Source organism: Cibotium barometz, chromosome 4 (genome assembly GCF_041138505.1).
Source record: "Cibotium barometz isolate CiBa-2024 chromosome 4, ASM4113850v1, whole genome shotgun sequence".
In the NCBI taxonomy this organism is placed as follows: domain Eukaryota; kingdom Viridiplantae; phylum Streptophyta; class Polypodiopsida; order Cyatheales; family Cibotiaceae; genus Cibotium; species Cibotium barometz.
The window spans coordinates 9,057,951-9,068,720 of NC_141049.1; positions in this window are offsets into that span (position 1 = coordinate 9,057,951).

Sequence of the window (10,770 nt, forward strand, 5' to 3'; positions counted from 1 at the left end):
ATTGAAGCAAGGAGTAAGAGTTGTTTTCTGAATTTGGGCATGGATCTGGTTGATTGACCTTGCTGATCCTCAACGGATGAGTCCATGGCTCTTTTATATAGATCTCTTGGTTGATCTTGCTGATCTTCAACAGAGATTCCATTTTGATTTTTATAAGTGAATAACTATGAGCTAGGAACTATCGAAAAGGCCCCCGAGTGGATAGGTGGTGAGCGTTCTGGTTGCCAATGATGCCATAGGTACACCGATGAAGGAAGAATTGAAAATTAGGATTCAACCGGATATTTTGGAGAATTATGATACATGATACCATAGTTTCATTAAAAGATTGTTTAGAGACAGCTGAATCTGTGAAAAAGGTAATTTCATATTGGGTGTGTAAGTGGTGTGACTAGTTTTAAGTTTGCATGAATATCCGGCTAGGGGGCGTGGGAACTCTTTTCCCTGGTACCGGGGACAAAACCTAACCAAATACTTAAATGGATCCCATCACTACAGTGGTTAGGCGGTTGGTTAATCCAAGGGATTGGATGGGGTTAGGCTGGACTAATGGATCCATAATATGAGACTCAATTATGTTATGGTACGATAGATGAAGTAAATCCTGGATAAAAATTATTCTATGGAAAAGAATCAACGACTGTGCCTCTCAATGAGAAAAATAGCGTTGGTCTCTTAATCCAAGTGCAAGTCTTTTCCTTGATCTGACTATGGGACTTACGGGTTTGGTCAGATCAGTTCAGTTAGTTAAGGCTCTTGACTATGTTAGAGTAAAAATATCCTGGAGGAATCGCCCGTGCTTTCCGCACATGAGGGAAGTTTTTTTGGGTTCAGTTTTGAAAGAACTGAGGGATTAGTCTCTTGTCTGGATATACATGGGCGAGGCCGTGAGAGTGAAGGACCCTGCCATGCACAAGAACTACTACTTCCGCTACTAGCACCCTTCGTTGTGCGGAGGCCGTGAGAGTGAAGGACCCTGCCATGCACAAGAACTACTACTTCCGCTGCTAGCACCTTGCCATGCACAAGAACCGAGGGATATACATGGGCGAGGCCGTGAGAGTGAAGGACCCTGCCACCATGCACAAGAACTACTACTTCCGCTGCTAGCACCCCACGATTCGTTGTGCGGAGGGGACATGGATCTTTCAGCTGGTATCAGAGCGAATTGGCTAAAGTGGATCAACCGAGAAACCAGAAATGTCAAAAATTTATCAAGTAGCAGTAAAAGGTTGTAATTGTGTGATGAAATTCATACAAATTGATATTCAGAATGAAGATTCATAAATAGGTAATTTGGTCTTCAAATGGAAGTATCACAATTGTATGGAATCCTTGACTTTCTTGAGGCCTAGACATGATGGTATTTACCTTAAAATTCCAAGGACCATGACTACCCGTATATACGAAGGATATAACTGCAGCTCTTTAGTGGCAGTATGTACGAGTAAATCTAAGACCTTGAAATTATAAGCAAAAATGCTATCCAGATGATGAATTCAAATGTGGTTAATATGATTTTAAAATTCTGGTTGAGAACTGATGAGTTGAATTGGATTCTGATTGAAAAATGATGATTCTTGAATTTTGGTTGAAAAGCGATAAGCTGAGCAAAACCACAATGAGGATGAATGGGACGAGTCCCTGTGATGATGGTCGTAAGTGGAATGACGATAATGACTTCAGCAAATCACTATAAGATTAGTGGATTGTGCTAACATATTGCTACTGTTAACTCTTGATCCAGTGGATCAAGTTAAGGGACGACAAATTAAAAACCTGTATAATTGAAATTCCCATGGAGGAATGTTCATATGGAAATTTCGGTCTAATGGACCATTATTGTGTTAAGGATATGAATGATATGATCTGAAAGAATTGTTATCTGATGATGAGTTCTATATAAGGGGTCTTTATCTCAGGATTCTGTTGGGTTCACCAAACTATAAGGAACCCTAGAATTAGTTAGATCTTAAGGGAAAGAGTTGTCCTCTAGTTTGCGAGATGAGGACATCTCGTGTTTTTTAAGTGGGGTAGGATAATGTAAGATTCCTCCCTCCATCTTTTGAGGTGTGTAGGTGTAAGAACCTCCCCTTCTGATCTTATAATTATTCCCCTCTCTGAAATAAAAGAAAGATCTTGTTTGACCCTGTTTTGGCCTAGAGAGAGAATATGTCTAGAGGGAGGTAATTCAAAATTGAGATATTTTTAGATATAAAAATCCTCCTAGTGTCTAAAATGGTTTCCCTTGAAACAAAAATTCAAAAAGAACTTTCCAATGTGCAATTGGAATTATTTGAAAATAGGTATAAAGGACCTTAGCCTAAGGGTCTAGATTTTCAAAAAAATTTGGATTATGGTCCAATTAAGGTTCCTATGGGCCAATAGGATCAATCCAAGCGTAGGGAGGAGATAAATTGAAGAATAAAAGAAAAACCCCCCAAAAATGAGTAAATGCTCACATAAGATAAAGAGTGAACTAAGGACCAAAGAAAAAAATTAAAAAACTCAATTTTGACACCTCAGTGTGGGGATCTCCCCTCATGAAGTAGGCACCTTTTTCTAATCATTACCCCCAATTTTTAATCAATAAAATGATATATTTTCATCCTTCCTCTCTCCTGTTTCAAAACTAGATCAAAAAGTAAGCTGAACTGACCCAAAAATGCTCAAAAATTGACCAAACTGATTTGGAAAATTTTAAAATCAGTTTGCTTGGTTAGAGGCTCACTTTTTCTTATAAATAGAAGCCTCCCCTTTGTAAAAGCTTAATTGTGTTTATGCACTGTTACTCTACTCCTATCCTGAGCCATCTATATTGAATTTTTTAATAATTCAATTGTTTTTGGCCTAATCCTCTCCAAAGTGAATTGTTGGCCACTATTGCTTCAAACAATAGTAGAACCCTCAATCCCTCAAGCCAAAGGAGAGCTTACAAGCTCCATGTAAGCTAATTTTCTTACTTTGGTTACAAATTTTAATGAAAAATATGGTTTTCTTGATTTTTATGTTTTACAAAAGATTGAATTAAATTTAAATGCTATGCATTTGATGAAAAGGCCACCCCCTTCTCTTCTTTACATTCCATCCTTTCTTAATCTTAGAAAGATTAACTAAGTGATTAATTAAACTCTTCTTATTGTTTACTCTCTTGAATTTAGGAAATTGTGTAGATTATAGTTCTATAATTCTAAATTGGGTTGATTAAGTTAAATAAAGAAAGATAAAAATGAGAAATGGTCAGCCATACAAAGGAGGTTATGAACATTTTCCAGAATTTTGTGAAAAAGAAAGTTTGTTTTTATGTTATTCCAAAAGAGTAATTCCCACCATTTTTGCATCTAAAAGAAATATTCTAATTACTCCATGTATATATTCACTTATGAATATGCATGGATATCACTGATATTAATTATTAAATTTGATTTCTATACATAGAAAAATGCGTAAAGGAATTTTTTTATCACAAAAGTGTTATTCTTATTAAAATTATTTTTTATGCGTAGAAAGATACATTAAGGAATTTTTTTATTATAATAGTATTATTCTTATTAAATTTGATTTCTATGCATAGAAAGATGCATAATGGAATTTTTTTAATTACAAAAGTGTTATTCTTATTAAAATTGATTTTTATGCATAGAAAGATGCATAAAGGAAATTTTTTAATTATAAAAGTGTTATTCTTATTAAAATTGATTTTTATGCATAGAAAGATGCATAATGAAATTTTTATTATAAAAGTGTTATTCTTATTAAATTTGATTTCTATGCATAGAAAGATGCATAATGGAGTTTTTATTATAAAAGTGTTATTCTTATTAAATTTGATTTCTATGCATAGAAAGATGCAGAAAGGAATTTTTTTATTATAAAAGTGTTATTCTTATTAAATTTGATTTCTATGCATAGAAAGATGCATAAAGGAACTTTTTTATTATAAAAGTGTTATTCTTATTAAATTTTATTTCTATGCATAGAAAGATGGATAAAGGGATTTTTTTATTACAAAAGTTTTATTCTTATTAAATTTGATTTTTATGAATAGAAAGATGCATAAAGGGATTTGTTTTATTACAAAAGTGTTATTCTTATTAAATTTGATTTTTATGAATAGAAAGATGCATAAAGGAATTTTTTTAATTATAAAAACGTTATTCTTATAAAAATAAATTTTTATGCATAAAGAAATTACTTCTATTTTAAAAGTGTGATTCCAATTAAATTTGATTTTATGCGTAAATAGATGCATAAAAGGATTTTTTTTATAAAAGTGTTATTACCACTGAAGTTGATTTTTATGCATAAACAAATACATAAAGAAGTTTTATATCAAAATTAGAATTCTCTTAAATTCTTTGTTTAAATTCTATGAGTATTTGGTAAACGAATAATTAAATACTCTAGGAGAGAAATTTCTATCGTTTTACAATCACACGGATCGTAAAAAGAAAATTCAAGAAATCTATCGAGATCGAAATATTCAAATAAATGATTAATTTATTCCTCATTGAAATTCCTAACTAATTCAGAAATCAGTTAAGTGAATATTCAAAGAAAGAAATTTAGTAAAATAGTAACTGAATTATCAAACCTTTTCGAGAAAGATAGTCTAGGAAAAATCAGATTATGACCAAGACCAAGACCAAGACCAAGACCAACAAACTCTTTCGTCAGTTTCGAGGAAAGAAGGTGTGACCAGTTTATAAAAATACACTCAAAACTTCTCCCAAATCGGAAACTAAGTTTGAGACCCTTCGAATTGATCTGTGGATCAAGGTTATGGAATTCATGGAATTTTGGTATGAAATTCAGAATTTCGATCAAGAAGTTTTGGGGATACTAATTCAAGAAATACTCCTTCTATTCAAAAGAAAATCAAACTGAAAACTTGCATAGAAACCCTATTTTTATTAAAGGACTGTCTTACGCCAGAATGCTGGAAGGAGCATTTGGTATATGTTTTTCTAAGGGAAGTGCGGTAGCAAAATCAGCTGGCGGGCGGGGAGTGTTCAAGGATGGCTCACGCGGAAAAAGCGTGCTGCCTAGGTCCTGACCAGCCTGCCCAGGTCCTGACCAGCCTCGGTATGGTTGATAAATGGTGAGCTTCCGGTATGATGGGCGAGGGCCGACGAAGCGGTCCCTAAGTAAATAGATGAAATGAGATGTGATGTGAATCAAATAGATATGAATGAATGGGTGAGATGTGATGTCATGTGAATCAGGATGCAAATGAATGATATGGGATGTGAATGGATGATATGTGATGAAAATGGATGTGAATGTGTATGTGAAGAATGGATGTGAATGTGTGTGAAGAATAGATGTGGATATGTATGTGAAAGAATGGATGTGGATGTATGTGAAAGAATGGATGTGGATGTGTATGTGAAAGAATGTGATGTGATATAAAGAGATGTGATGTGACATGAATATATGTGGATGTGAAGTGATAGATATGAATGTATAGACAGATGTGGGTAGTCGTACATGTGAACGATTGGATTTGGTTTTTCTAAGTGAATATATTTCCGGGTACTATGAGCAAGGAACTATCGAAAAGGCCCCTGAGTGGACAGGTGGTGAGCGTTCTGGTTGCCAATGATGCCACAGGTACACCGATGAAGGAAAAATTAGAAATTAGGATTCAACCGGATATTTTGGAGGATTATGATCTGTGATACTATAGTTTCATTAAAAGATTGTTTAAAGACTGTTGAATATGTGAAAAAGGCAATTTCATATTGGTGTGTAAGTGGTGTGACTAGTTTTAAGTTTGCATGAATATCCAGCTAGGGGGCCTGGGAACTCTTTTCCCTGGTACCCGGGACAAAACCTAACCAAATTCTTAAATGGATCACTATAGTGGTTGGGCGGTTGGTTAACCCACGGGACTGGATGGGGTTAGGTTGGGCTGATGGATCCCTAATATGAGACTCAATTTTGTTATGGTACGATAGATGAAGTAAATCCCGGATAAAAATTGTTCTATGGAAAAGAATCAATGGCAATGCCTCTCAATAAGGAAAAAAGCGTTGGCCTCTATGATCCAAGTGCAAGTCTTTTCTTTGATCTGACTATGGGACTTATGGGTCTGGTCAGATCAGTTGAGTTAGTAAAGACTCTTGACTACGTTAAAGTAAAAATATCCTCGAGGAATCACCCATGCTTTTGGGTCAGGGAGATTTTTTCGGGTTCGGTTTTGGAAGAACTGAGGGATTAGTCTCTTGTCCGGATATACGTGGGCGAGGCCCCGAGTGAAGGAACCTGCCCTGCGCAAGCACTGCTACTTCCGCTGCTAGCACCCCCCAGGATTTGTTGCGCGGAGGGGACATGGATCTTTCAACTGGTATCAGAGTGAAATGGCTATAGTTGATCAACCGAGAAACCAAAAATGTCAAAAATTTATGAAGTAGCAGTAAAAGGTTGTAATTGTGTGATGAAATTCATACAAATTGATATTCAGAAAATGAAGATTCATAAATAGGTAATTGGGTCTTAAAATGGAAGTATCGCAATTGTACGGAATCCTTGACTTGCTTGAGGCCTCGACATGATGGTATTTACCTTAAAATTCCAAAGACCATGACTACCCGTATATACTAAGGGTATAACTGCAGCTCTTTACTGGCAGTATATACGAGTAAATCTAACACCTTGAAATTATAAGCAAAAATGCTATCTAGATGATGAATTCAAATGTAGTTGATATGATTTTAAAATTTTGGTTGAGAACTGATGAGTTGAATTGGATTCTGATTGAAAAATGATGATTGAATTGGATTCTGATTGAAAAATGATGATTCTTGAATTTTGCTTAAAAAGCGATAAGTTGAGACAAACCACAATGAGGATGAATGGGACGAGTCCCTCTGATGATGTTCGTAACTGGAATGACGATAATGACTTTAGCAAATCACTATGAGATTAGTGGATTGTGCTGACAGATTGCTATTGTTAACTCTTGATCCAGTAGTGGATCAAGTTAAAGGATGACAAATTAAAAACCTGTATAATTGAAATTCCCATGGAGGAATGTTTAGATGGAAATTTTGGTCTAATGGACCATTATTGTGTTAAGGATATGAATGATATGATCTGAAAGAATTGTTCTCTGATGATGAGTTCTATATAAGGGGTCTTTATCCCAGGATTCTATTGGGTTCACCAGACTCTAAGGAACCCCAGAATCAGTTGGATCTTAAGGGAAAGAGTTGTCATCTAGTTTGTGAGATGAGGACATCTCGCGTTTTTTAAGTGGGGGATCAAGTTAAAAGAATTCAAGGAATTCTGTTTGGAATTCAGACCTGGATCTAGAAGTATTGGGATACAGATTTAAGATTATTCATGGTTTTCAAACAAAATCAAAACTGAAAGCTTGCACAGAAACCCTGTTTTCTTAAAGGACTGTCTTACGCCAGAATGCTGGAGGGAGCATTTGGCATACATGTTTATCTAAGGGAAGTTTGGTTGCAACAGCTGGCGGGGAGTGTTCGAGGGACAGCTCACTACCTAGGTCTTGACCAGCCTGGGTATGGTGAAAAATGGTGTGCTTCCGGTACGATGGGCGAGGGCCGACGAAGCGGTCCCTGAGTGAAGTACTAGGACACCTAAGGAGGATGCTGGAGGATTCTGACCACAGGCGATGCAAGGGCTCGCGGTGCTTAGGACACCCATACGTATGTCGAGGAAGATATATATATGTATGTTGACGAAATGATTATTGTAATTTGTTACTGGATCTCGTTTGCTGACCAGCTGGTCCCAACGAAGAGTCCAGAGTGGTACTGTTTTTGTGAAACAAGGGATTGAATGGAAATTTTGAGTTATGAAATCTATGATCATATCTGTTTTGTCAATGGATTATTTTTATATTAAAGTTTTAAAGAGGAGTGTGTGCGTATCTGTTTTCTAAAGCTAAAGTTAAGAAAGGAATTTCAATTATGGGTGGGTGAGTACTTGTTTGGATCTACCGATTCCAATGGTAGGGTGTTTCCCCTAAGGTTATGCTTCATATATTATCCCTCATCCCCATGTACTCATCAATTTTATCCAACACCTCATCCCTGCAATATCAGTGATAGTTTCCTTCTATCTGGGGTTTATTCAGGTGAAGGATAGTTTAGAATTGATCTCGTTAGAAAAATCCATTAAGAAAATTCAAAAAGGTGAAATCGTCCCGGCTTTCTGGGCATCGGAGTGACCAATAGCCTAGTCTCGTTCCCGGACATTCATGGGCGAGGCCCCGAGTGAGAAACCCTGCCCCGCGCATGAGGGGGCTGCTTCCGCTGTCAGCTACCAGGAGTCCGATGGGCGGAGGGGGCAAAGGGATCTCACAGTTGGTATTAGAGCAGAAATTGCCTAAATTTTTAATAGAAATCTGGAAAAGAAATGTTTTTCACTTGTTAATACTATATGAATGAACTTCAAAAATTGAAAACTTATAAATTGAATTGGAAATTTATAGATGGACACCCCGAACCATCTGGAATTCTTGGACTCTCTTAGAGTCAGGATACGATAGCTTTTGCATTTGATCACCTCATCAACTCTGCTCTACAACTCGAATGAGCAGACTAAGACTCGCTCGCCATTTTGAGAGTCTTTACTTTCCTGGTCCTCTTTCCTTGGCCATGATTCTGATAAGACTAGGGCTTGTTGAGCATGTTCAACTCTTTGATCATTCACCCAGGAACTTCAGAACTTCATGCCGATTTTTTAGACTTCTTAGCCGCTTTATCCCTAGGAATAGAATTATAGCACCTCTTTGTGTAATGAATCGTGTGTACCATGGTATGTCTTCTTCACAATTTCGCTTCTTTATGCGATTACGAGACTGAGGCGGTGATTCCGGAGCCGAGCTGCTCTATGTACATATTGCAACTTTTATATGAATATAGAAATGTTTTTTAGAAAAAAAAAATTCCCTGTTGTATAAGTGATTGTTTACGGATGATCTGATAAAAAAAACCTATTATCGGACATATGTCATAGATCTCCAATAAGATCATTGTCTTGTTTAAGAAATTGTTTTCCGAACCTCTTAAGTCTTAAGATCTCGTGAATGATATCAAAATAAAAATTTAATAATATATAAATTTTTGGCAGAATCATGAGACGAGGAAACCATGGCCGTCAGCCAGACCCTCTCTCTGAAGATGATGAGCTTGACCCTGATGTTCGCAAGGCTCTTCATAGGACTCAGCCAGGACCCTCCAAAGGAGAAGGGGAGAACCTGGGTGAGGCTGTGGAGAAATGGGTGGAAGCCATGGAAGAATATTTTGACGTCATAGGCTACAATGAGCGGAGCAAAATGGCTCTTGCCCGACTGAAAATAGTGGAAACAGCTAGGGTAGCATGGAGGAACCACTGTGACACCAACCGTCTAGACAAAAATACTCAGTCCTGGAATGACCTAAAAACCTATTTGAGAAAGAGATTTTGTCCCCCTGGATTTTTGGAAATCAAAATGAACGAATTCTTAGAGCTAAAATAGGAGAGCAAAACCATCGAGGAATATCACTAGGCCTTTGCTCTTCTACTCAAATATTCACCATCTCTTGATGAATAACAACTCATGGCCAGGTTCATTCAGGGAATGAACGAACCCTAGGACACACTGGTCAAAAATGCCAAGCCAGTGTGTCCACGGCTGAAGCAGTAAGAATGGCAAAGGATTTTGCTAAAGCCTTTGTAGTAAAGGTCCCGCCAAAGCCTGCACCCTCTAACTTTAAAAGATTCCAAGCCCAGGGAAGTACTTCAAACTTTCCACCCCCGAAGAGGCAGCAAGGCCCGAATCCGAATCAGGATGCAGGAAGATTCCGAAGTGAAGGAAGACCCTTCCCCCAGAATACTTTTTTAGGAGCCCCACCTCTTTCAAGAAATCAGAAGGATGAACTCAGAAGTGAAAACTGCTGTTTTGGATGCCAAGGTTTTGGTCACCAACTGAAAGACTGCCCGACTCCTGCCATGTCAAAGGGACAGGGAAGTCAAGGACCCCGAATTTAGAGACCAACCCCTTCATACTAGTCTAATTAGGGTCCGTCTCGTCCAAGCCAAGGTAACCCCAGAAGAACTCCAGCTCAGCATCTGCCTTTGTCCAAAGTAACCTCAGAACTCCTTCCCAGAATTGGGGCAACTAAAGAGAAAGAGTTCCACCTCTCAAACTGCAGCAGCCAGAGCAGTCACAAATTCAGATATAGTAGAAGAGGAAAGAGGACAGATCTTTGCTGTAATTGAAAACCAAGGACCAAACCGTCAGTCATCCATACTCCAACAGTATATCAGGGTAAGCCTTTTAAGCTTTTGATTGATTCAGGCAGTTCTCATTCATTCATTTCCCCTGGATGCTTGCGTAAGCTAGTCTTAGAACAAAAATCAGGGAAACCTATGCAAGTTGAATTGGCCAGTGGGAAGACTCTTTTCACTCACCATGAGACAGATCTTATCCAGTTCAATCTAGATGGTAATGTAACTGACTGTCAGTTCAAAGTCTTACCTCTGGGAGTTTTTGATGGGATCCTTGGAATGGATTGGCTCCACAAAAATTAAGCTGACATACACTGTCACAATGGAACCATTTCCTTCCATGACCTTCACCACGGGAACAAAGTTCAAGGAACTGGAGTTTCCGGATCCCCAGACCTTCAATTAGTAAAAGCTTCCAGGTTGCTAAAAGGACTTAGGAAGAAATAGCAAATTTATGTTGTCAAAATGAACCCAGTAGGCTCAAAGCTTAAGGTTAAAGAACCAGAATGGTTAAGTGAATTT